General features: G+C 45.6%; 1 pseudogene across 1 annotated transcript; it reads right to left on the reverse strand.

The window, feature by feature from the left end:
* Positions 1 to 152: 152 nt before the first annotated feature.
* LOC144364794 (helicase MOV-10-like) lies at positions 153 to 11,805 on the reverse strand (annotated as a pseudogene). The gene is made up of 14 exons (XR_013432551.1): positions 11,759 to 11,805; positions 11,341 to 11,550; positions 10,208 to 10,489; positions 9,758 to 10,008; positions 8,146 to 8,280; positions 7,302 to 7,470; positions 6,403 to 6,556; positions 2,765 to 2,882; positions 2,370 to 2,538; positions 2,093 to 2,158; positions 1,144 to 1,217; positions 921 to 1,009; positions 532 to 653; positions 153 to 446 (listed from the first exon to the last, which is right to left on the reverse strand). The product of XR_013432551.1 is annotated as a helicase MOV-10-like (transcript).
* Positions 11,806 to 22,896: the final 11,091 nt, after the last annotated feature.

Consider the following 22,896-nt stretch of genomic DNA (forward strand, 5'->3'; position numbering starts at 1 on the left):
GCTGTGAGGAGATGTGGCCCTGGACAGGGTGTGACAGTCTCAGCCTCTTGCAGGTCAGCTTGGGGACACAGGAAGCTGGGCCCAAGAAGAGGAGACACGATCTAGAGGATTTTGCATAGAATAAGATTTTTTGTTTTCAGAGATTTTCTTCCTTCCCCTTCCCCCATAACAATGCTAACAAGCAGCTTGATGTGTCATTCTCGCCAGCAGTGGAAGGGGTGGAATGGCTTGGTTGTAAACACCATCCCCCAGCCTTCCTGTCCCTTAGAGGGGCAGCCCAGCTGGATTCTGGTTCAGGATTGGGTGCAGCGGGCTAAGGCTTGGCTTGGTGTGAGAAGGCAGGCAGCTGTGTCTTCAGAGCTCATTCCTCCACTGGGGCGCCACTTGCAGGGACAGGCCCCCTTTACTCTCCCACTCCTGGGGGAGGTAGTCATGACCATGGGGCCCTAGAAAGAAAGGAGGTATGCTTTGTCTTCTTTACCTTCTCTTCCACCACTGTCCCCTGCCTGGTCCACCCTGGCCTAGTCATACCTAAGGTAGAGGGGCTGAGCTTGCTCAGATCTTGAAGTAAGTTCTGTCCATTCTGTAGGTCCAGTTTGGCAGGAAAGGGACACCCTGTATACCCTCTGTTTTCTTTACCGAACTCCAGGAATCTGTGGGGTACAGAGGTGTTGACACACAGAGCTATGCAGGCCTGGATGAGGAGTACCAGCACAGGCTGGAGGCGAGGCCTGGGTCCTGCCACATCTGAGCTTTGGTTGCTCAAGCTCTAAATGTCAGCTCACTTACAAATAAGATGGAGGTTTTATGAAGATTAACTGATCCTGAGGATTGAGCCATAAACAGGTACTAATGAAGATACAGCTGCCTAAGCTGGGGCTTGTGGCAACCATGAGGGATTACAGGGCAGGAATGCTCACGCTTTCCAGTCGGGGTCATGGCCCAAGAGAATGGGGTTGCCCACTATGAAGAGCAAAGCTTTGGCCCAGGTCACAGCCACGTTGAACCTCTGGAAGGAAGAAGTGGTGGGGTCATGGGAAGGAAAGGCCAGAGGAAGGAAGAATTCCTGCCACACACACCAGCCCTCCAACCTTGGGGTTCTTAAGGAAACCCAGGTTAAAGAACAGATCCAGCTGCACAAACCTCTGTCTGCTTCGCACAGTAGAGATGAAGACCACACTGCATTCTTGGCCTTGGAATTCTTCCACAGAGTCCACCTAGAAGAGATAGAGGCAGGGCGTGTGAAGAGGTGGGTTCAAGGGGAACTTAAGGGATGTCTGCCACATGGCGCTTGAGCTGCAAGGAGGGTACACTGGGCAATTGTCAATCAGTGGGTGAGTGCTGCCACAGGGGACAGGAGGCATGCTCTGGAAGCACAAGCCTCAAGAGTAAAGCTAGCTCTGGGATTCGGGCCTGTAAAGTCATCAGAACAAAGCAAACAGTGTTTCAAAGAACACAGTATATAAAAAGAGTGTTTCTAAAACTTTCCTGGAGATAATCAGCAAGTACTTGTTAAGACTATAGAACCTTGGGCCCTAACCCAGACTTCCTGATCAGAATTTTCCAAGGCAGATGTCTCCAAATCTCAAAAGAGTAGGTTTCAGGCTTGTACCTGAGGAGCTATAAAAAAATACTAGTGCCCTGGCTCTGCCCCCAGATATCAGTGTTAATTGGCTGGGAGGGGCCCTGGTAGTATTAAAATCCCTCCAGGTGATTTTTCTCTGTATTAAGAATCACCATCTCAGAGCAAGTGTTAAGCTACTGAGGGTGGAGATGAGGTGACAATATCACATGACAAATGGGGGTAGGCTGTGGCATTTGGACTTCATTCTTAGGGCAAAGACCTCAAACCTGCCCAATCACAGTGATGTGGGAGGTTGTTAAACATGCAGGCTTCCTGATCCCATGCCAGAACTATAAGCTGGAGCTTTGAGGAGCAAGAGGATAAGGAAAAACCCAGTTCTGTCCAAGGCAGTGAAGGTGGGACAGGGACATGGGCCAGACTGAAGCAGTGGCACAGGAGCTGAGGTCTCTGATTTGGGAAAAAGAAGGGTACAAAGAAGGTGAGAGTGAATGTGAAGTAGTGAGTCACCTTCAAGTCCTTCCAGTCTCTGAAGCTCCCTGTCAAGTTTGGTGATGCAATAATGGATTTTTCCACCTGGAATGAAGGGAAAGGCATCTTTCTCTTATGCAGTCACCTCAATTCAAGAGGAACCAGGCAGGAAGGAGGCCAGAGAGCTGGGGAGCAAAGAGGGAGGAGGAAGCTGACCTCTGCACTCTTCTGAGATATAGGGCCAGCAGAGGCCAGGGCTGTTCCAGAGGTATCACCTGGGGGAGGACCCATCCTTGCTGGGAACTGAGGGCCTGACCTGCTTCCGGTAATGGCGAGATGACTCCAATGCTTTGTGGGCTCAGGCAGGCTTTCCCCTTCTTAGAGGAAGGGGCCAGGAGCAGCTCAGGTAGGAGGTCACCGTGGCAGCCTCTTCAGGGTTGAAGAAGGATGGGCTATTGCACTCATGCTCATCTTTGCCCATCACACTATGAAAGATGATGGGAAATCCCTGGTCATAGGTTAGAAGAAACCCTCAGCTGGACTTCCCTGCTTCCCTTCCCTCCCACTCCAAAACCCTTGCAGGCAATAAGGAAGCTTAGGCCAAGGTGACAACTGGAGGGACCCCTGGTGTTCAGTGGAGCCTTTTCCTACCTTCAGTAAACAATCAAGATATGGGGGTGGGGGCCTGAGTCCTGCTCTTTCCAGCCTCACCTGTTGAGGCAGACCCTGTCAGCAGGAGAAGCACTCTTGATCCACCACATCTGCACAGGCCTGTAGCTCTCCATCGTAGTAGAGTTGGTTGGGAATGTCCAGGATGGTGGGATGGGACCTGAGAGGCAGGAGGGAGGGAGAGCTAGACCAAGGCCTGGATTACTTTTGTCCTGCCCTTGGGGGACAGGCTTTAGGTCCACACATGAGCATCTTGCTTCCTGCTTTCTGCATAGCAGGACACATTCACCTGCAAGCTCTCCTGCCAGGCATTGCACACCACATAAAGCAGAACTTGTGGGTCCATAGGGATCCAGTGAACAGTGAAATTATTATTATTATTTTCAAATTACTTTTAAAAACTAAGATTTGCCAGGCATGGTGGTGCATGCCTGTAATCGCAGTGGCTTTGGAGGCAGAGGAAGGAGGATGACCAGTTCAAAGCCAGCCTTAGCAAAAAGCAAGGCACTTAAGCAACTCAGTAAGACCCTGTCTCTAAAAAATACAAAATAGGCCTGGAGATGTGGCTCAGTGGTCATGTGCCCAGTTCAATCCCTGGCACACTCCATCCCTCAAAAAAAAAAAAAAAAAAGAAAGAAAAAGAAAAACTAAGAAATTAGGGACTCAGCTTTCAATTTTGCCAAGGAAGGTCAGTACAAAAACAATGTATCACTTCCCATTACCCTTATTTGAGATAATATGTTAAATCCAAAAATAAAAGTAGTAACGACACAATAACATTTCCTTTCTGCAACTGTCCTATATGGTACTCATTCAAGCATTTTTAATGTCTAAACTTATTCAGTAAAAGAAGTATATAAACAGGGTGTGGTTCTGTGTGCTTGTAGGTCCAGCTAGCTATTCAGGAGGCTGAGGCAGGAGGACTGCCTGAGGCCAGCCTGGGGAACAAAGAGACTCTTAAAAAAAAAACAAAACAAAACAGAGCTGGCTATGTAACTCAGTGGTAGAATGTGCCTAGCATGTGTGAGAGCCTGGGTTCAATCCTCACCACTGCAAAACAAACAACCCTGCCTAGCCCTCTAATCTGATAATATGTTTATGAAAAACTATTCTTTTTCTCATTTCTCCTTGGATTGCCTGGAAATGCCATCTGAGACAGACATCAGACACATCCTGGTGTCTGACCACCCCCATATCTAGATAATCTCAGTAGTCCAGAATAAAACCTCTAGCTAAAGGAGGCCTCTGACCTTCCAGTCTATACTCCTTTCTGCATCACAGAGGCACAGAGCACCAGGAATGCAGACCACAGCCTCCTGCTGGAGCACAATGGGTACGAAGGCATGGGCTAGCAGTGGAGGGAGATGAGGGTGTGGGCATATCTGTAGTTTCATAGCAGCTTGGTTATGAACTGAGGTGATGAGCTTGGTCATAGCCATCAGGGCCCTTCTTGTACAGGGCATTGTAGGTGAGCAGCCATTCCAGCAGCGAGTACACCAGCCCATACTTCTGTGTCAGTGGGGACTGCAGCACAGGTCCCAGCTGTCAAGGGTCTCCAGCCAGCACCAGTTGCCCTCCTGGATTGCCTGTTTCCTTAACTTCCATCAGTCCTAGAAGGCAAAGGTGGTATGAAAAGAAAGGTAAGTGATGGGATCTCCCCATGCAGGGTGGCACACCTGCAGTCCACCCTGAGCTGCTCACCTGCTATGGCCACCAGACTCTCAGGTTCCATGCAGTGGCCAGCATCATCGATGAAGATGTGTGTGAAGTGATCAATGGGAAACTGGGCTTATACCAACCTGGGAGGTGTCAGGCCAGGCAGGGTCATCCCCAGGCACCCAACTACCAAACCTGAATGCTCACCCAATCTGATCCCTCACTCACCCACTGAAAACCCTTCCCCATCTTCCCAGCCCACTACCCTTTTATTTACACACACACTCTCCACCTGCTGGCCATGATGAGTGGTAATTAAGACTCGGTATTCCTACAGTTCCTGCTTGGCAAGAAACACATACTCCCCCTTTTTCACAGTAGGGCTGTGGATTGTGAAGCAACATGAGGCATCAGCTTGGCTCTACCCATGCCCACCCTCACTCTGGCACTGGGCCACTTTATAGACATGGAAACTGAGGCCCAGAGAGGGTTCTCACCCACCCAAGGATGAGGATCCAAGTCTCCCTACTTTTCTGGTTTACCCTTAGAGTCTCCCAGACATCTGCCATCCCTTGACCCTCTGCACTTCCCTTACCTTAATGTCCTCAGGTACCGTGTGGATGTCCCTGCTGGGGGCCAGGAGGCAGTAGATGGAGCTGGGCAGGTGGACCCAGAGCCGCTGACAGAGAAGGTCAGCACCCGAGTTGGATGGAACGCAGGCTAGGATGTGAGCTTCGGGCAAGTGCTTAACCACCTGAGATGCGGACAGGTAGAGTGTGGGAAGCAGTTTCCCAAACTCTGGTGACTCACACTGGGGCAGTGAAGCATCTGCCTCCCACAGCCAAGGGAGGCAGTGATATAAATGACAAGTTCTATCCTGGAGCCCTGCTAGTTCAATTAGCACTTTGACGTGGGACAACAACTGCAATAAAACACACAAGTCTATGAATACCAAAATGCAAAAAGTCACTCCAAGAGCCACACAGTGCCCAACCTACCCAACAGTGCTCAACAGCCACACTGACTCTAGCTCCCCACTTTTTTTTTTAAAAAATTGTAGTTGTAGATGGACAGAATGCCTTTATTTTATCTGTTTATTTTTATGTGATGCTAAGGATTGAACCCAGTGCCTCACCCATGCCAGGCAAGTGCTCTGCCACTGAGCTACAGCCCTAGCCCTCCCCACCTACTTTTGATGGCTGCTGAGAAACAAGAACTTTCAGGGAGATGAAGGAAATCAGAATTTGGGGAAAACCGCTCCATCTGGGGGAGTCAAGGATATAGGTCCCAGGTTTATCCTCAAGCCTCACCTGCTTAATGGCCTCTACTAATGTGACAGTCTTGCCAGTGCCTGGAGGCCCAAAGATGATGTAGGGGGCTGGATGTGTGGTGTCCATAACAATGTGCTTTATGGCCTGCAGCTGCTCTGGGTGTGACTCCAGACTCCAGTCATACAGCCTGGCAGGGAGGCCGGGAATCCGAACTTCAACTTATCCAGCCAGCATCCCAGAGGCCTCTAGGACTCCATCCCCAAGCCCCACACTCCAACCAGCCCTGGAGTCCCCTGCCCTCAGTCTCACTTGAGCTTCACATCTGAGGGCAGCAGCAGGACCCCACAGGAGGCCACAGGAAAAAGCATGGACCACAGCAGCCAGCACCCTGTCAGTTCCAGGGCCCGATGCTGGACCTGCAGGGGCTGGCGGTTGAAGGTGAAGTTCACCTTGAAGGTCAGCCCATCCACAAATCGGTTCAGGAGGGTTTGGATAGGGAGAAAGGTAGAGTAGTTCCAGTTAGGTGGGCCAGACAGTAAAAAGCCAGGACCTCCCTCCACCTCCCTCTGCTACACTCCCTCTTTCCAAGACTTCCATAAAAGCTCCCTAGGACAGGCAGCTGTTGAGGTAGCTCAGAGTTCCCTGGAAGAAAAGCCCCTGCCCTGTGCTTGGGATCCACTCATCTTAGGAGAAAGCCTCTCGTCTCCCCTGGCCTGAGGGAGAAGACTGGAGAAGGGTTCCCCCAACACCCACCTCATGGAAAAGCTCAGTTTGACATGGTCCAGTTCCACCTTGTGCATGAAGCCCTTGTAGGTTATGGGGTCCTCCTGGTGTATCTCAGAGGACAGAGGGAAAACAGGTGGTCCCTCCGCAGCACTGAGGGGTGGCTCTCGGTCACACCAGGAACCTACAGGGTGTGAACGTAAGCAAGCTTCTGTCCCAAGCATGGTCACTGAAGGACCCAACCCCCAGGCTCTCCAGATCTCTGAGGGATGAGAACTGAGGCTCTGGCCTTCTAACCCAAGACTCAGAGAGCTGCGTTTTCCCTATTTCCCTTCCTCTCCCACCAGACAGGAGTTGTGGGGACAGGAAGAATACAACCTTCCCCAGCTGCTCACAGGTTCAGAACTCCAGGGTGCTAGTTTAAGGCCTGGCAGACACTTCCCACTCTACTCAGCTGCCCTCTCACCAGCTCAGTTCTACTCTGCCTTTAAAATATTGTTAAAACTCATCTCCTGTAGTCATCTTGCTCTGATCATCCTTGTTCTCTCTTCCCACCTGCATTTGTGTGGAGAAATTCATTCTCATGGGCAATTCTGGTCTAAGGTACACACATTCAAAATCTGTGTGCTAGAAAGGGGCCTAAGAATTATCCAGTCCAGCTCTGTGCTTTTTAGATAAGGAACCTATGGCTCAGAGAAAGCAAGGATCTTGCCCAAGATCACACAGCCAGTAGTAGCAAAGTCTAGATTAAAACCCCAATGTCCTGCTCTGACACCATTTTGGGCAAAGGATGCCCACCCTACCCCTTGCTGACCCCTCTGGGACAGGAACCATTTCATCCTTCTTCTAGTTTGCCCTGTATTTAGGAATGGCCTATAGAGGTTGGCTGACTTGAGCCTGCCCTCCCTGCACCTGATCTGAGCCCCAACCTCCAGAGTGAGCAGCCTGGGGTTCTGGTCCATGGAGTCCCAGGTCATGGGCACCGATTCCAGGTCATAGTGCCAGATGTCGTGCTCCATCTGCAGCTCCTCCAGGTGCAGAAGCAGTCAGAGTTTCACCTCATAGTTCCTCTACGTCAGGGCTGTCTCCAGCTGGGCCCTGGCAGTGATGGTTGGAGGATGAAGTGGGAAGGGCAGGAAAGGGACAGGTCAAGCACCCCCATGACCAGGAGCATTTACCCTCTCCCATTTGCAACTAGGAACACACCAGGAATCAGAGAAGACCAGAAGGACAGAGAAATGGATTGGGTCAGAGGCCTTGAAGAAGGGAGCCCCAACTCTTGCTTCCTCCGATGTCCTTGATCCAACCTCAGACCTGACTTGAGTATCCGTGGTAGATCTTATGGCGGAAACATTCTTCCCCAGATCTTCCTTCCATGACTCACACCCTAACCTCATTCAAATGTCATTCTCTGTTCAAATGTCACCCTCTGTTCAAATGTCACCTCCTCAAAGAGGCCAGGACTGACTGCTCTCTGTAAAACATCACCAATTCATCCCCTTGTCCTGCTTTGGTTTTACTTTAGCATTACTTGAGTTCTTCAAAGCACTCACCAGAATATGGAATGTACAAGAAAAAATAAAAGAAATGATCAGTGCTCACTGTTCCCCACCAGAATGGGCAAGGCTCATTTGGAACAGCACCTGGCAAGAGGGCATACTCAGCAAGGGTGAACGAATAGAGCCTGGGAGGCTGGACAGACATCCAAAGCAACAGGCAGAGGCCAGCAGGGAGAGAGAAGACGGGAGTGGGGTATCGAGGGGAGGCACTTACTTGATCTCAGCAATCTCCTTTGAGGCAGTGAAGATACTTGTTCCCTGAAGACGGATGGGGAGCAGCTGCCTGAGGCATGGGGGTGGGTACTAGGTCCCCAGTTCCATACTTAGCTTCAAGTCATAGCCTTTAGCACTGCAGAAGTCGGGGGAAAAGCTTTCATAAACATTGAACTTGTCACCTTCAAGACTCTGGGAATGCCCCTCCGTGGAGGATGCACAATGACCCCTGTGATGCCATTGCCAAAGGGTGGTTGGCAGCCTCTGCCCAAGGACATGGAGCTCACTAGCTCATGTGGCTGCTCGGTCCATGGCTGGACCAATTTTGGAAAGCCCAATACTTGGAATATTTAAAAAATATTATTTATAATACATTTTCATTATTAAAAAAGAATCTGGCAAAAAAGTATAACATTTTTACCATCCTGAGACAGCCAATGTTAATTTTGGGGGGTATTCAGGCTTCCAGGTTAATATATATATATATATATATAGTTTTTGTTTTGAGGTACTAGAAATTGAACCCAGGGGCACTTTACCACTCAGCCACATCCACAGCCAGCCCTTTTTAATTTTGGTTTTCAAACAGGGTCTCAGTAAGTTGCGTAGGGCCTCACAAAGTTGCTGAGGCTGGCTTCAAACTTGTAATTCTTCTGCCTCAGCCTCCTAAGTCACTGGGATTATAGGAATGTGCCACTGCACCTGGCACCTATACATTATTAAATAAAAGTGAACAATTATCTAACTGTGAAAGTCCTACAGTATTTTGTAACTAGCTAACTATGTCGAAAAGATGTTTACACATGAGTCCATTCACATGACGTCCAGCATAGGGAAATTTATGGAGACAGAGATAAAGTGAGTGGCTGCTAAGCACTGAGCAGGTGGGTGAGTGATAAAAGGGTGGAAGCTGAAGGGTATTGGGTCGCTCTTCTTTGGCATAATAAAATGTTCTAAAACTGACTATAATAATGGTTGCACATATCTGTGAACATACTAAAAAAAATCACTGACCTGTATGATATGTGAATTATTTCAGTAAAGTTGTTTTAAAAAAGAGAGAGATCTGGGTGCGGTGGTGCATGGCAATAATCCCAGCACCTCAGGAGGCTGAGACAGAAGGATCAAAAGTTCAAGGCCAGTCTCAACAACGTAGCAAGACTCTGTCTCAAAATAAAAAGGACTGGGTCTATAACTCAGTAGTAAAGTGTTCCTGATTTCAATTCCTGTACTACCAATTCTTTTAATTTAAAAAGAGAAGAGAGGGGGCTGGGTAGAACATGGGCTTAGCATGCATGATTTTGATCCCCAATGCTATGAGAGAGAGAGAGAGAGAGAGAGAGAGAGAGAGAGAGAGAGAGAGAGGTGTGTCTGTCTATAATGGGCTGCCTGATAATTCATTACACAGTGAAAACACTTCTTAAAAAAATGTTTTTATACTGTCCTTGTTCCTGATACTGTCCTGCAATTTGCTTCCTAGGCAGAAAAATTTTTCTGAGCCCAGAGGAGGGAATAAAGGGGCCCCTGGTTCCCAGCTCTGGGCTTTTCCCAAGGGCCCACACTGTTGTGATAAAGACATGCCAAGACCCATCAGGTCTGGATGGAGGGCTTACAAGTCAGGTCTTTCTCCTTCCTCTATCAGGTTGGTCAACACAGGGTTTCCAGTGATCCAGGTGCGCTTGAAGGGAGTCGTGGGCTTCAATTGTGCAGCCAGAGGGCTGTGGGCAATGGCAGCCAAGAAACGGGAAATGTAGAAAGTGCCAGCTTCTTCTGATCCCGACTCCCAGCAGCTCCCAGAGCACCGTGGCTGGAAAGTAGCCCACAAAGCTGGTCTTACATTGCACATGCAACTCATAGCATTCACCTGCAGAAAGAAGGCTGAGTGAATGGGAGGGGGGAGGAAAGGCAGAGACCCTCCCACCAACATACTGACCCCGACACTCCCCCATCCAGACCCATCCTGAGAGGAGACCTCTGGACAGCCACAGTGTGTGCTCCAAAGCTGCAGCCCTGCTAGGACAAGCCCTGCCCACCAGAGTTCTTTCCTTTGGAAAGCTACTCACCAGGGCCCAGCAGGCAGGGCAGCTTCTGGTCACCATAGTAGAAGGCAAACTGGGGTGTCTAGCAGAGAGGGAAGAGGTGACTGAGGGTAGCAGGTTTTGTTTCCTCTGTTCCGGAGCCTCAGGGTCAGCACCTCCTTGTGGTTCAAATCCAGGCAGATAAGGAGCTGCTCATCTTGTGCTTCTTGGGGCCCCTGGACTTCCACATTCACCCCATGATTCCCGTGAAGATTCTCAGCCCCGGGGAGAGTGGGAGTCAAGGGTGGGGGCCAGGGCAGGAGGGGCCTGGGATGGGGAATGCCCTGAGGAGAGTGCCAGCCATGCTCCCACCTGCAGCCAAGCCCCCCACCTGCTTCCCCCATTCCTTAAGGAAGAGGCCTCCCCACAACCTGAGCAAATTACTCTTTTCTTGGTTAGACAGCCCCTTCCCCTCTGCCCTGAGCACCCCTCACAAGCAAGTGTGTGTGCACCAACAAACACACACACACACACACACACGGACACACACGGACACACACCTGTCATAAAAGTTCTTGGCTAGCAGTGACTTGTGGTGCTTGCTGATATCTCCTTGTGGTGCTTGCTGATATCTCCTCTCTTCTGGGAGCCGCGAGTCAGTCCAGCGGTCCAGTTTGAAGAACCTGACCCGAGTCTTGGTGATGTAGGCCAGATTTGCCTTGAGAAGCACTCAGACTGAACCCAGAGATTCCAGTGTGTGACCGCAGTGTAGCTTCTGAGGCTCCCAGGGCAGCCTAGGGGAGGAGACAGGTCTCCCAAAGATGAATGGGCACTACCCAGGCAAAAGAGGGAGGGCACTGTGAGTCAAGGTGAGGGGGTGTGACCTTGCTACCTGGGCCGTTACTGCACCTCTGGGAGCCTTGCTTCCCTCCTTTATGAAATGGGAATGGCAAGGCTTGCCTCTTTTAAAGGTTGCTGTGATCCTCACCCAAGATAGTAGCATTGCGGCAAGCCACTTAGCCCAGCACCTGGCACATAGAAGACCTCAGTAATAGTGAGTGATGATTAGTATCACATAAAGTTTGGTTGCACTAAAGTGAGAAGTGCGAGGGGAGTGGCAGGAGGCAGCAGAGGTAGGCAGGGCCCAGGATTCGGGCCTGGGGTGCGTAGGCCCTTACCTGATCATGAAGTCGGGGTTATAAATGGTTCGCAGCTGCTTGCGATCTGTCTCCATGTCCAGTCCTCCTACGACTAGGAAGCACTGGCCCGTCTCCCCGGAGCTGCCGGCAGCTGAACATATTGGGCATCGTAGTGGCGGCTGCTGCCCAGGCAGGAGGGTCCGTGGAAATGAAACTGAAAGTCCCCGCCGCGGCTGGATGTTGGCGGCCCTGCGACAAGGGTGCAGAAGTGGGACGCTCCCTACCTCTGAACCCCTGCTCCTGCAAGCTCCCTTTCCCCTACCAGGCTTCTCTCCGCTGTTCTTTCCCTACCTGAGCCTCTTTCCCTACCTGAGTTCTCTTCCTCTTATCCCCTCCCCCTCTTCACATTAACTCTTTACTAAGGAGTCTGAACCCTCCCTCAGGGCCCTCCCCTTACCCCAAGCTCCCTCCCCTGGCTTCCAGCCAGTATCTGAATGTGGCCATCGCCAAGGGCCCCCAAACAGCCCAGGAGGACCTCTGAACCTCTGCTGGGGATACTCCCTAGCACTGGAGGCTACTCCCACCCTCCACAGCCTCAAGACTTATTGAAAAGCAGAAGTGCTATGGGTCAGCTGCAGCTGGACTAGGGCAGCTCATCCAGCACTTCCCAGAGACTGGCAGAGACATAAACCAGCATGCCAGCCAAGCGGGCATCAAGCCCTATTCCCCCATATTCTCTGCTGGGCTCAGATGCAGGGAGGAAGGCATGAGTCAAAGAAGTTTGGGGTGAAAGAACTAGGAGTCTCTGAGATAAAGGTGCCTATATGTGGGAGAGAGGGACAAGGGGTTCTGCCAGGACGAACAGTCATTTTCTTCACCACACAGGCTTCATTATGTTGAAAGGCTGGTGATTCTTACCCTTGAGCCACATATTTGGGCACTTAATTACACTCCAGTCTGTATTGCTCTTTAAGTGTTAGTAGTATTTAAGTAAAGGTTGCCCCAGTCATCAAAATAAACTTAGGTCCCTGAGAGCAAGGTACTGTTATGTTAGGCAATAAATGGTTAACAGCAACAGCATGAGTACCAGGAAGAGAAACTGTTTAGACAAATAAAGGGGTGGAGCTACCACCAAAACAAATATAGCAAGCCTTTTGCGTGTTTATCCTCCAGAAAGAAATAACAGAAACCCACAGTAGGATGGGATAAAGATAATTATATAAAAAATTAAATACACCATAAAGAAGTTTCAAATATATCACAGCTTGTGTTGTTCTCAAGTAGTTCTCCATAGGAGGCCACACAATCTAACCTAATGTGAGGAAATGTCCAGAACCCAAGTCATTCTCCAGCTGGGCAAACCGTGTACCTTCTTCCAGGCCAACAGTATAGGAAAGCCAGGAATAAGGAATAACAGGCTTTAGCAACAGGAAATGCAATGTCAGTGAGAATCAAAGCTACAATGATGGGGAAGATTAAGCAGGGGAAAACGTTATGTTGTAGAAATTGATTATGCAAAGTAGAGGAAAAAACTAGGAGAGCAGCCAAATATTTTACCCTTTTTTCCCCCTCCCCCAACTACCCGATGAAGCCCCAGAGGAGTACAGATGGTGAATAAAAAATTGTTGTTGCTTACCATCTCAAAGACCTATTTTTCCACATGCTGATATGTGTCCTATATGTCAGAAAGAGAGAAAGATGAATATGTATTTTTTAGTTGTTTCAGCAAAATCTTGTATCTATTATCTCTAGTCTCAGATCCGAGATCTATGTACTAGTGCAAATAAGAATGGTTTCCATCAATGAACTACATACAAAGCAGGAGTGACAACTAAGGCCTTGTGAAATTTATCACACAAATCAACAGGTAAACCAAGTTTAGATTCCAGATGAAATAAATGGACAATAAATAAAATCACATGTTTTTAAAAAAAAGTACAAGGACTGGTTGATTGTGTCAAATTTCATTCACTTAAGAAAACAATGAGATGTTGAGAGATGGTTCATTTGAAGAGCAATTGCCCAGCATGTGTGAAGCACTGTGTTTGTTTCTCAACACCATGTATAAATAAATAAAAATAAAGTTCTATCAAAAACTAAAAAAACAATTTTATTTTATTTTATTTTTTAGTTCTCGGCGGACACAACATCTTTGTTGGTATGTGGTGCTGAGGACCGAACCCGGGCCGCACACATGCCAGGCGAGCGCGCTACCGCTTGAGCCACATCCCCAGCCCAAAACAAAATATTTTTAAAAAAGAAAACGAGGGCATCAGGATAGAGGCTTCAAGTGCCGCAGTCTGGCTGGGCACAAAATCACGAGCCACTCACACCTTGTAGATTCAAACAGCAACTCTTTATTCTGGAAACTCTCACCGGCACTCTACAGACACATTCTGGGGAAATCCATGTTCTGGCCAAATTCCACCTCCACTGGGCTCTGTCTCCCAAAAATACTCTGTGAATCCTGTGAGAACTCAACGGGAACTCAGGCAGCAGGATACGCCCTATTCCCAGCAGGAATAACCTTAAACCTGGAACCGTCCTAAACCCCAATCCTCCCTAAACCCAGATCTGCCCTGGTCCTTGAGCAAGGTCACCTTACATGCAATGTCACTGCAAATGACCAAGGCAAGCCCATTTCCACAATGGAGAGTCCTTCTAAGCAACATGGGGTACGCTGACAAGGAAATTGCCATGCATCATACCTACTTGGCTAATGGCTCTCAGCATTCAAGGAGATTGACCAGCTGCTGCTAGAGTTCAGCCCAGAGAGAAGTGCATTGACACTTATCACTGTATATATGGTTAAAGTAATTTGTGAATAAATATGTATATATTTTTTATTTATGGAAATTATATCACAGTTACATTAAAATTATTTAACTTTTCTGTTTTCTGGTCTTATAAAAAACAGCTTGAGATTTAAACTCATTAGCAATTCCCTGAATCAGCAATGTTCCCATATTCCTCCCCTCAAAAAAAGTGACTCAATAAGTATAATTTTAAATTTTCTACTATTCACATTAAAAATGAAAACAAAAGTCAGTCACAGTGGAGTGCCCCTGATTTCATTCCCTTGTTTTCTTGCCTCAAATGGGCCTGGAGGTATTGCTAAGCTTGTACAGTGCTTGCCTTGTAAGCATAAGGCCCAGGATTCATTCCCCAGGATCATGAGGTGGGGGGAAGGGGAGGGAGGACAAAGGAGTTTAATGAAACATTTGGAATATGTCTATGGATGATTTAAATAAAATGGTCTTACATATGAAAAAAAAAATTGTGGACCCATTACAGTTAGTCTCCAGTGTCTGACAAAATAAATCCTCCTATGGAGCAGTTCATTTCTGAGTTTCCTCTGGGAAATCAAGTGGGAAATATACCAGCAGCTGAAATTTTGGAAATTCTGTTTTCTCCATCCATGGTATCTTCAATCATGGCCCCAACCCATGTGCATAGCTTTGTTCTGGCAACCTGGCATTTCCCCAGACTGTATGCTAATGATTGCTGTGATTATCAGGAGAGAATCCCAAATCCAGGTGTGATTTTTGTTTCTTTGCATAAGGCTTTGCTGGTATATAGGTGATTGAGTTGTTTTTTCTTCCTGAAATTTCTGAGAAGCAGAACATCAAATTCAGAATGCTGGAACTGATCTTTAGCTTTATATTCGTATCTCAGAATATATCCTATATTTTCATTTTCTTGTTCACATTCCTAATGCTAACTTTATTACTCCACAGTATAATAAACAGTTTCTCCTATTATATTTCAGACACAGTATTGTGTAACTATTTTCTCCAACACTAGATGGCACTGTTTATGGGATTTTTCTCTGTTGTATTTTATATGAGAGGAAAAAAAAGAGAAGATCGCTTGGCTCATTTGTAAAACAATGCTCATTTCTGCCCCCTCTTTGTCTTTCATAGATACAGATACCTTATTGGAAAGTCTTTGAGTGGGATTTCCCCATTGTAGACTTGACAGGATGATGTGTCCTCGTGTCACTTTTATACTTTCTCTTGGCTCAGAGGTTTCTGAGCTATCCACAGCTCTCATGTCTATATACTTTGGAGTGTCTAGCTAATTTGAGTCTCAGTGTCCTCTGTTGCCAAGAGAAAATGTTCTGAAATATGGTATAAGGGTTAACAGGGGAGTAGTTAGATGCCCTGCAGTTACAAGTAATCTCCTGGTACACCCTTCATTTGAAGAAACTTTATTTCTTCTTCTTTTTTTTTACTACTGACAATTCTGCTACATAAAATTTGGCATGCAGTTGTTTCTTTATCTTCCTGATTCTAATACCTTGAAATTACACCCAGAATCAATTTAACCATATTATACGTTAGTTGTGTTTTAAATGGTTCAGAGTTTACACTATTTTCAAAAATGACATTTTTAAACTTACATTCTCACCCACAGTGTACAAGGGCTTTCTTTTTCCTGTAGTTTCTTGAGTCTTGGTTATTATTAAATTATTGACAAAAGCTGTTCTCTCTCTTTTGGGGGGAAGGCTATTGGGAAATAAACTCAGGGACACTCAAACACTGAGCCACATCCCAAGGTCTATTTTGTGTTTTCTTTAGAGACATGGTCTCACTTATTTGCTTAGTTCCTCACTGTTGCTGAGGCTGGCTTGGAACTCTCAATTCTCCTGCCTCAGCCTTCTAAACTGCTGGAATTATAGGTATGCACCACCATGCCTCGTGATAAAAGCTATTTTAACAGTGGTGCTTTGTATACAATTGTCCACTGTTTGACTTGTGCATCAAATCCCTGATGAAAGATTGTAGAGTTCAGTCTGTCATGAATTCAAAGAGAGTGTGTGTTACAAACCTTTTGGGAGATTAATGGGCAAGTATTATTTATAACACCTTCTCTACACTATTGCTTGGGATTTTAACAGCCCATTGAGAAACTTGTACAGCAATGAGAAATGACTGGATTGTGATCTAGGGGAGATTTGCACGTGTTCAGTAAGCTTACTCCCAGCACTTGAGGATTTAAAATGGCTTTATATTTGGGGTCCTTCAGCCTAAGCCTCTCACTATTCTTTTGCCACGTAGGTTGGGAATCTTTGTTTTATGTGAGACAATTAGTTTCTTTCATTGAACAGAAGCTATTAAGAGATAATACATTCAGTGATGAAAATTTTTCCTTCTGGAAATAATTGGCAGTCTTGTGATTTTTACAGGGGAAAACCCAAGATTGGAGCTCTTCGTTTGCTGAACACTCATTAAGGTAGAAGCCAAGTTCTTTTAGATTTAACTTCTCTCTCCTGATCCCAGGAGTTAAAGTCCATGGAGGTCCTTGCCTGAACATAGACAACTATCACTTTTTCTCTGATCTTAGCACTTATGAACGTGTAGATCCTTTCACAGCACAATGTAAATTAAAATAGAAAGCACAGAAAACTGTTTAGTTAGGGTGTCATATAAATGGTCCCAATCTTGCTTTTCTCAGGGTGACACTGGCTATTGATGTTTTTGTTTCAATTATGTAGCATACTGTCTAAGGCTGGACTAAGGCCTAAGTCTACCCTAGCTTTTTTATATCATTAAGTGGCAGATATGTTCCCAGTTGTGCACAGATATAAATCTCTCAACAAATAAACACACACACACACACACACACACACACACACAAACATGAAAGTGGATTAAGAACAAAGATTTGCTTTATGAAATCTATCCCCCAACAAACTGAATAGCCAAGAAGCAAAGAAAGCACTGAGACCAGTGGTGGTGGTGGCAGCTGCTAAGGCAGATTTGTTGGGCTGGTGGATTTATTACAGGAGTACTCCTGGTTGGATGGGAAGGCTCAAGCTTATGCTTTTCCCTCTTTCTGCTTTTCTCTCTCTACCTCCTCCCACCCATCTCCCATAAGTACTGATAGACAAAAGGTGACTTAGGAGAGGTGGGGAAAATACCTTTGGCTGGTGATATCAGAAAGCTGTTTGAATTCTCAGCGAGGAGGGAGGCAAGAGACGTTGAGAGACGGTAAAGCTCAGTATTGGCTGTGCGCGCTGGCGAGCTGCGCTCCATCTCCCCGGGGTACGCGCTAGAGAGTTGCCGGTCCCCAAGCTCGCGCCTGCAAGATGTCCCCCTGCGTGCTCCTGGGCGCGCGCACCCGCTGCCAGCACTCATTCTGTGCGCTGAAAAGCTGGCCTGAGGTTCTTTGTGCGCCACGAGGTTGGGGAACCTTCTAGGAACTCTGTCTCCAGAGGGCGGGTGTGTGTGAGGGCAGGTGAGGAGAGCAGCTGGGTGGGAGAAGAGGGAGGGCCCTAAGGGCGGGCGGGAGAGAGAGAGGGGCGGGCAAAGAGAGCAAGAGAGGCCGAGCATGAGAGAGAGGGAGAGGGGCAGGCGGGAGAGAGAGAGGGGGTGGGCAAAGAGAGAGAGAGGGGTGAGCTGGAGAGATGGAGAGGGGCAGGCAAAGAGAGAGGGGGCGGACAAAGAGAGAGGGGCGAGGGGAAGAGAGAGGGAGAGGGGCAGGCCGGTGAGAGAAGGAGCATGCTGGAGGAGTGTGCCATGGAGATCCACCCAGGGCCATGCCTGCAGGTAACCACTACTCAATCCCAGGCAAGTGCCAAAAGTGGTAGTTTCTGAGTCTGGGAAGGTTTTGTGTGCTTGGTTCCTACTCTCGGGCTGGCAGCGACCAACTATAAAAGAAACTGTGAGGCGGGGGTCCTGTGGGGTGGGGGGGCGTATGGTGAGTGGGAAGGCGACTCTGAAGGGTGGGAAGTAAACGCTGGACTTGACCATCCTTCTCTTTCTGTCTTTCAGCACGTACCTTGCTCAGCGAGAGAGCTGTCATTTCAGCATCAGGATTCAGAATTGATCCAGGCCACGCAGAAGGGGCTATATCTCAGCTTCCATTGCTGTGGGTCTTGGCCTGGAAATAGTAGTTTTTCTCAGCAAGGACACAATTAACATCTAATTTGTTCAGGTTCGGTACAGGTTATGAGGGACAGCAGTGAAGGGACCTAGGTTGGTAATCTTGCATTTATTTCTGCATGGGAATGGGATCATGTTTGTGGCATCTAAACTTTTGTTTTGTTTTGTGGTCTTAATGTATCTTTTTCTTTTTCAAGTTTCCCCTAGTAACAAGCTTGGGGAACAAGTGGGATGAAACCCGGGAAAACCAAGAGAAGGACCTGATTCTCCATGTAAGAGGGAAGGAAAAGATAAATTTCCACTGCCCCGCCCCATATTTTATTATTTATTTATTTAGCCTCCTAAACTGTAGGCTCTTGAAGTATTTGCTGAACTAGCTTCAAATATGGGCTGCAAAAATATCATTGGACTCCTTACTATGTCTCTGCTTGTAGACTCAATTGGTGGTTTGCAAAACAAGTGCTCAAATAGTTCAGTGATGTGTGGGAGGAGACCATAAAGGGTAATTCATTTCAAGTGTGGAGTCTTCTTAAGGGTGAGTTGCTTGAGCTACAGGTAAAGTTTTAAAGCAATTTACCATCATTTTGTCTCCTCGCTCTTCTGCATTTTTGTTTCTCTTTTATTTCTCTATCCTGGGGCAATTGTGTAGCCACAAAAAAGATATTTTATTAAAATGTTAGAGTGAAAACAGCTGAGTGAAAACAACATAGTGGTTTGAAATATTAAAATTGGCCCTTTGTTCCTTAATACATGTTAATAGAATGACCCTCTTCAAGGCTTTCTTTTCTAGGATAAGCGTTTAAAGAAAAACCCTGTAAGGGAAACGTTAATCATTCCCTAGCTGGCTTTAAGAGTATTTGCAGGAACAATCACCAGTGAGAGAAACTTGGGTGGCATTTTTGTTTTGTGTCATTTTTGGTTCATTAAAACAATTTTAATTCATTGAAACAAATGTGAAAAGAAAATATGGTTTATATGTTCAGGGCAAACTCTATAAAACAAACACATTTTTCTTAAAAAACAAAGAACATTCAGCAATACAAAGAAGGTACACATTTTATTTATTTCAACTTCCAGAGATTGAAATCATGGTATCTCCAAAACATTTTGGTCAGTTCTGTTATTTTATCCAGACAAAAATACAGATTAATGATAGATATGTAATAAAAATTAAGAAAAACTGCTTTGCACAGTTTGTGCTTTAAAAAAATGAAAGAAAAGTAAGGTTTAAATATGCTTCTATTTTACATTTAGTGGTTTCTCACATTATCCTTTAACATAGTGATTTTGATGTTTCTAAGAAATTATTAAATGTCAAAACTCAGTGATGTAATAACATCCAAAGAGAATTTTAAAAGGCTTAATTCTAAATGGAAAAGAGCACTCATTCTCGGGATCATTTCTATTCAAGTAGAGTGCAGGGCTGGATCAGAAAAGAAAGCTACCCTTAATAAAGTGTTTCAGCCTTCACACTGTTTCCTGTAACCTTCATAAATCACAGGTTCCTGAGCTGGCCTGATGATGAGCCTGCTGAGGTATATTTATAGCAGATGATTTGTAGATGATAAATATGCCAAGAAAGACATCATCTCCAGTAACCCCAGGCTCCACCGAGTTCCTCAGGGGTTCATAATTAAGACTCATAAAAGAACCCTGGATGTGGAGAATGTGTTCTCTGAACCCTGACAATAGTACAGTCCAAAGACAAACCAAGGAGTAATCACTTTGTTTCATGTTTGCACAATGTTCCACATAAAAACTTTACCTACATATTGATTCAACAACTAAAGAGAATAGCAGTTTGCATACCTAGACTCTGTGTCTTTTCCTTCCTATTGACATAGGTTCCTTTTTATGCTTTAAAGTATTTTAAAATCACCATTTCAAATTATAAGCTGCTTAACCTCTTAAGTCCCAGTGCATGTTCATGACATCTGTATGTGTACAAACACATTTTCACACACATATATAATGCACATATATGCTTCTATTGGAATACATACATATATAAATATACATGCACTTTTTCCAGTTGGAACACATTTTTGAGGATATTTCACGAGATTGCTTTGTGTATCTCTGTTAAAAAAAGTGAATTTTACTCCCAAATTGCCAAATTAATGGTGTAAACTAATTTTGTTTCCTTTTGACTTTCAACAGAACCATTGAGAAATCAGTTTAACACATCAAAATATGGACTGACATTGCATTTTAAATTAGCCCATGTAATCAAGTTTAAAGTCAATTAAATTAATCTCTCCTATTATATATCCATTGGACTAAGATTTCTTTAGAAAACATGACATTTCTAAGTGTATTTTTATATATTTTCCTCTTATTGTTTGTTAATTCTTCTATATTTGAGAATAACCTTATTCTCCAAGATTCCTACATAAAATTCAGTGTCACCTGCAAAATTCTTCTACTCAAAAATATGTTTCTCAAACTGGTTTACTCAGTTTTAGAAAGTTTCTTCTTCCTTTGTTCCTCCCATATCTTTGATGCATTAAAATTTTCTAAATTGTTAGTTTCAATAAGGCTTTAGAAAGATGAAATAAATTTGTAGATTATTCCTTGTTCAAAATCTTCTGATATATCTGTTTTTATTGTCTCCAATATGCACAGAAATGGCTTCTGGAAATAATTTCTATAATTAAAAGGAGAATTACCAGTCACTACATTGTTTCCTACCTTGTCCCCCAAGAGTCTTAAGGTGCATAGTTTAATAAAGGTATTGTGAAGAGTTAGGAGAAAAGAAAGTTTTTATGTTTGTTGAAAGAGGTTTTCCCAAGATTTTGGACATGGAACAATCCCTACCCCATTTTTGCATGACATCTGTTAAATTTCTGCAAAATTTGTGTTCTTTGGAAAATACCTTGGGGACTATTGACCTAACCCCAATTCCGAATTTTACTGATGGAGAAACAGACACCTGAGAGGGGCTGAAGTTCTTAGAGAATATTAGAGGGGAAGTTGAAACTAGAACCTAATCTCCTGACTATTTGGCCTAAATGGTCATCTGTACCCTAAGATGGGTCCTAGGATGCCAGGCATCATGAGTAGTGCTATGAACCTCTTACTCCCTTATGAGTTCTTCTTGGGTTGATTTGCTAAAACAGAGTTTTTTGTATGTTCTTTTAAAAATGGTATCTATATCCTATTCTTATATAATAAATCTTAGGGTATCTGCTCAACACAGCATGGCTATGACACTGGTACTTAGTAAATATGCTAAATGAGGATGGAAGTGAAAGCTCCTAGAAGGGCTTTAAAAGGAGGTTTATCACAGGAAGGAAGAAGGAAAGGGTCAAGAAATGAAATCAAGTGAGAAGGAAAAAACATGAAAAGAATAGAGGATTGGGGGAAAAATAGCCTCTCGATGGAACTGAGACTGAGAGAAGAAAGGATTGTTGCAGATGATAAAAAAAAATCATAAAACTGAGTGGGAAGCTGTGATCTTAACATGTAAACATGACCCATGAGGCTAATTCAGATGCCCTTGTCTAAATGATGGGGAAGACTACCAACTGCTGAGAACCTTTATGGACTCGTATCAAGATGTATTCATTGCATGGGTGTATTAAGTTGATGAAGCAATTTTTTAGGCACCACAATAATAATGAGTGAGACAAATCTTGTCCTCATCAAGGTTACATTCTTGTTAGGGAGAAGAGTTCAGACAGGGACTCATATAAAATAAAACTAGGTAAAATTTGATCAGGGCTTCTGGTACTGGGAGAAATCAAGGAACAGGAAAACAGATCATGAAAATTATGAGGCAGAATAACGACTAAGTGGGTGCAGCATGAGGCATGGATAGGATTGCACCAGGTAGAGATGGAGTAGGGCAGACCCATTTCAAGGTGATATGATGAAGAAAATGGGGAAGCATATGTGGCTGTGTTTGATGCAAGTGGGTTGGAGTCAAGGTGGGTATGTACTGGAAAGAGCATAGAGACATGGCCAGAAAGCCTTCAACCTCACTGCGGTTCTTGAAAGTTTAGCTGAGGTTCTGACACTCCAGAAGTTGATGAGAAACTAGTGAAGAGTGTTTTATTTTGTGCAGAGAAATAGTAGCACTAGAGGTGATATATAGGCATGGTGAGGTTTAAAGACAGGAGAAAGAGCCAGCAGGTAGGGGAGGAGGCAGTCAGTTTTGGAGAGACCAACACAGGACTCAAACATTGTCCATCAGATAGCTTGTGAGGAAAAGTCACAGAGACCAGCCACAGGAGACTGTTTCAATACAAAAACCGCCTGCATGGTTGAGAACCACAGCCTTGAAATTCTGTATGGGTGCATTTGAATTCCAGCAACCTGCCTAATTTGCAAAGGGACTTCAAAGCTTGTTTTAGTCTCTTTATCTGTGAAATGGGAACTATTTCTATATCAAACGGTTGTGGATATTCACAAAGAGAAACTTCTTAGCACGGGAAATTCACACAGCCAAGGAGTGAGCATGGGCCACTGAGAGAAGGAACTGGAGAGTTGGGGTTATACCCTGAGGCAGTCCAGAACGAAATTTGGGCCTTCAGGAAGCCCAAAACCCTGGCTTCAGCTGAGTATGTTGAATGCCTTCTGGAGAGAATGGGTGAGCTGGGGCAAGGCAGCCTTGTCCTAGCTCCCATCCCAGGTTCTGCCCAGGTTTCATCCAGACAAGTGTCCCAACAATTCCGAGCTCCAATGCCTCCACTGTGAGGAGCCAAAT

Source organism: Ictidomys tridecemlineatus, unplaced genomic scaffold, assembly GCF_052094955.1.
Source record: "Ictidomys tridecemlineatus isolate mIctTri1 unplaced genomic scaffold, mIctTri1.hap1 Scaffold_135, whole genome shotgun sequence".
NCBI lineage: Eukaryota > Metazoa > Chordata > Mammalia > Rodentia > Sciuridae > Ictidomys > Ictidomys tridecemlineatus.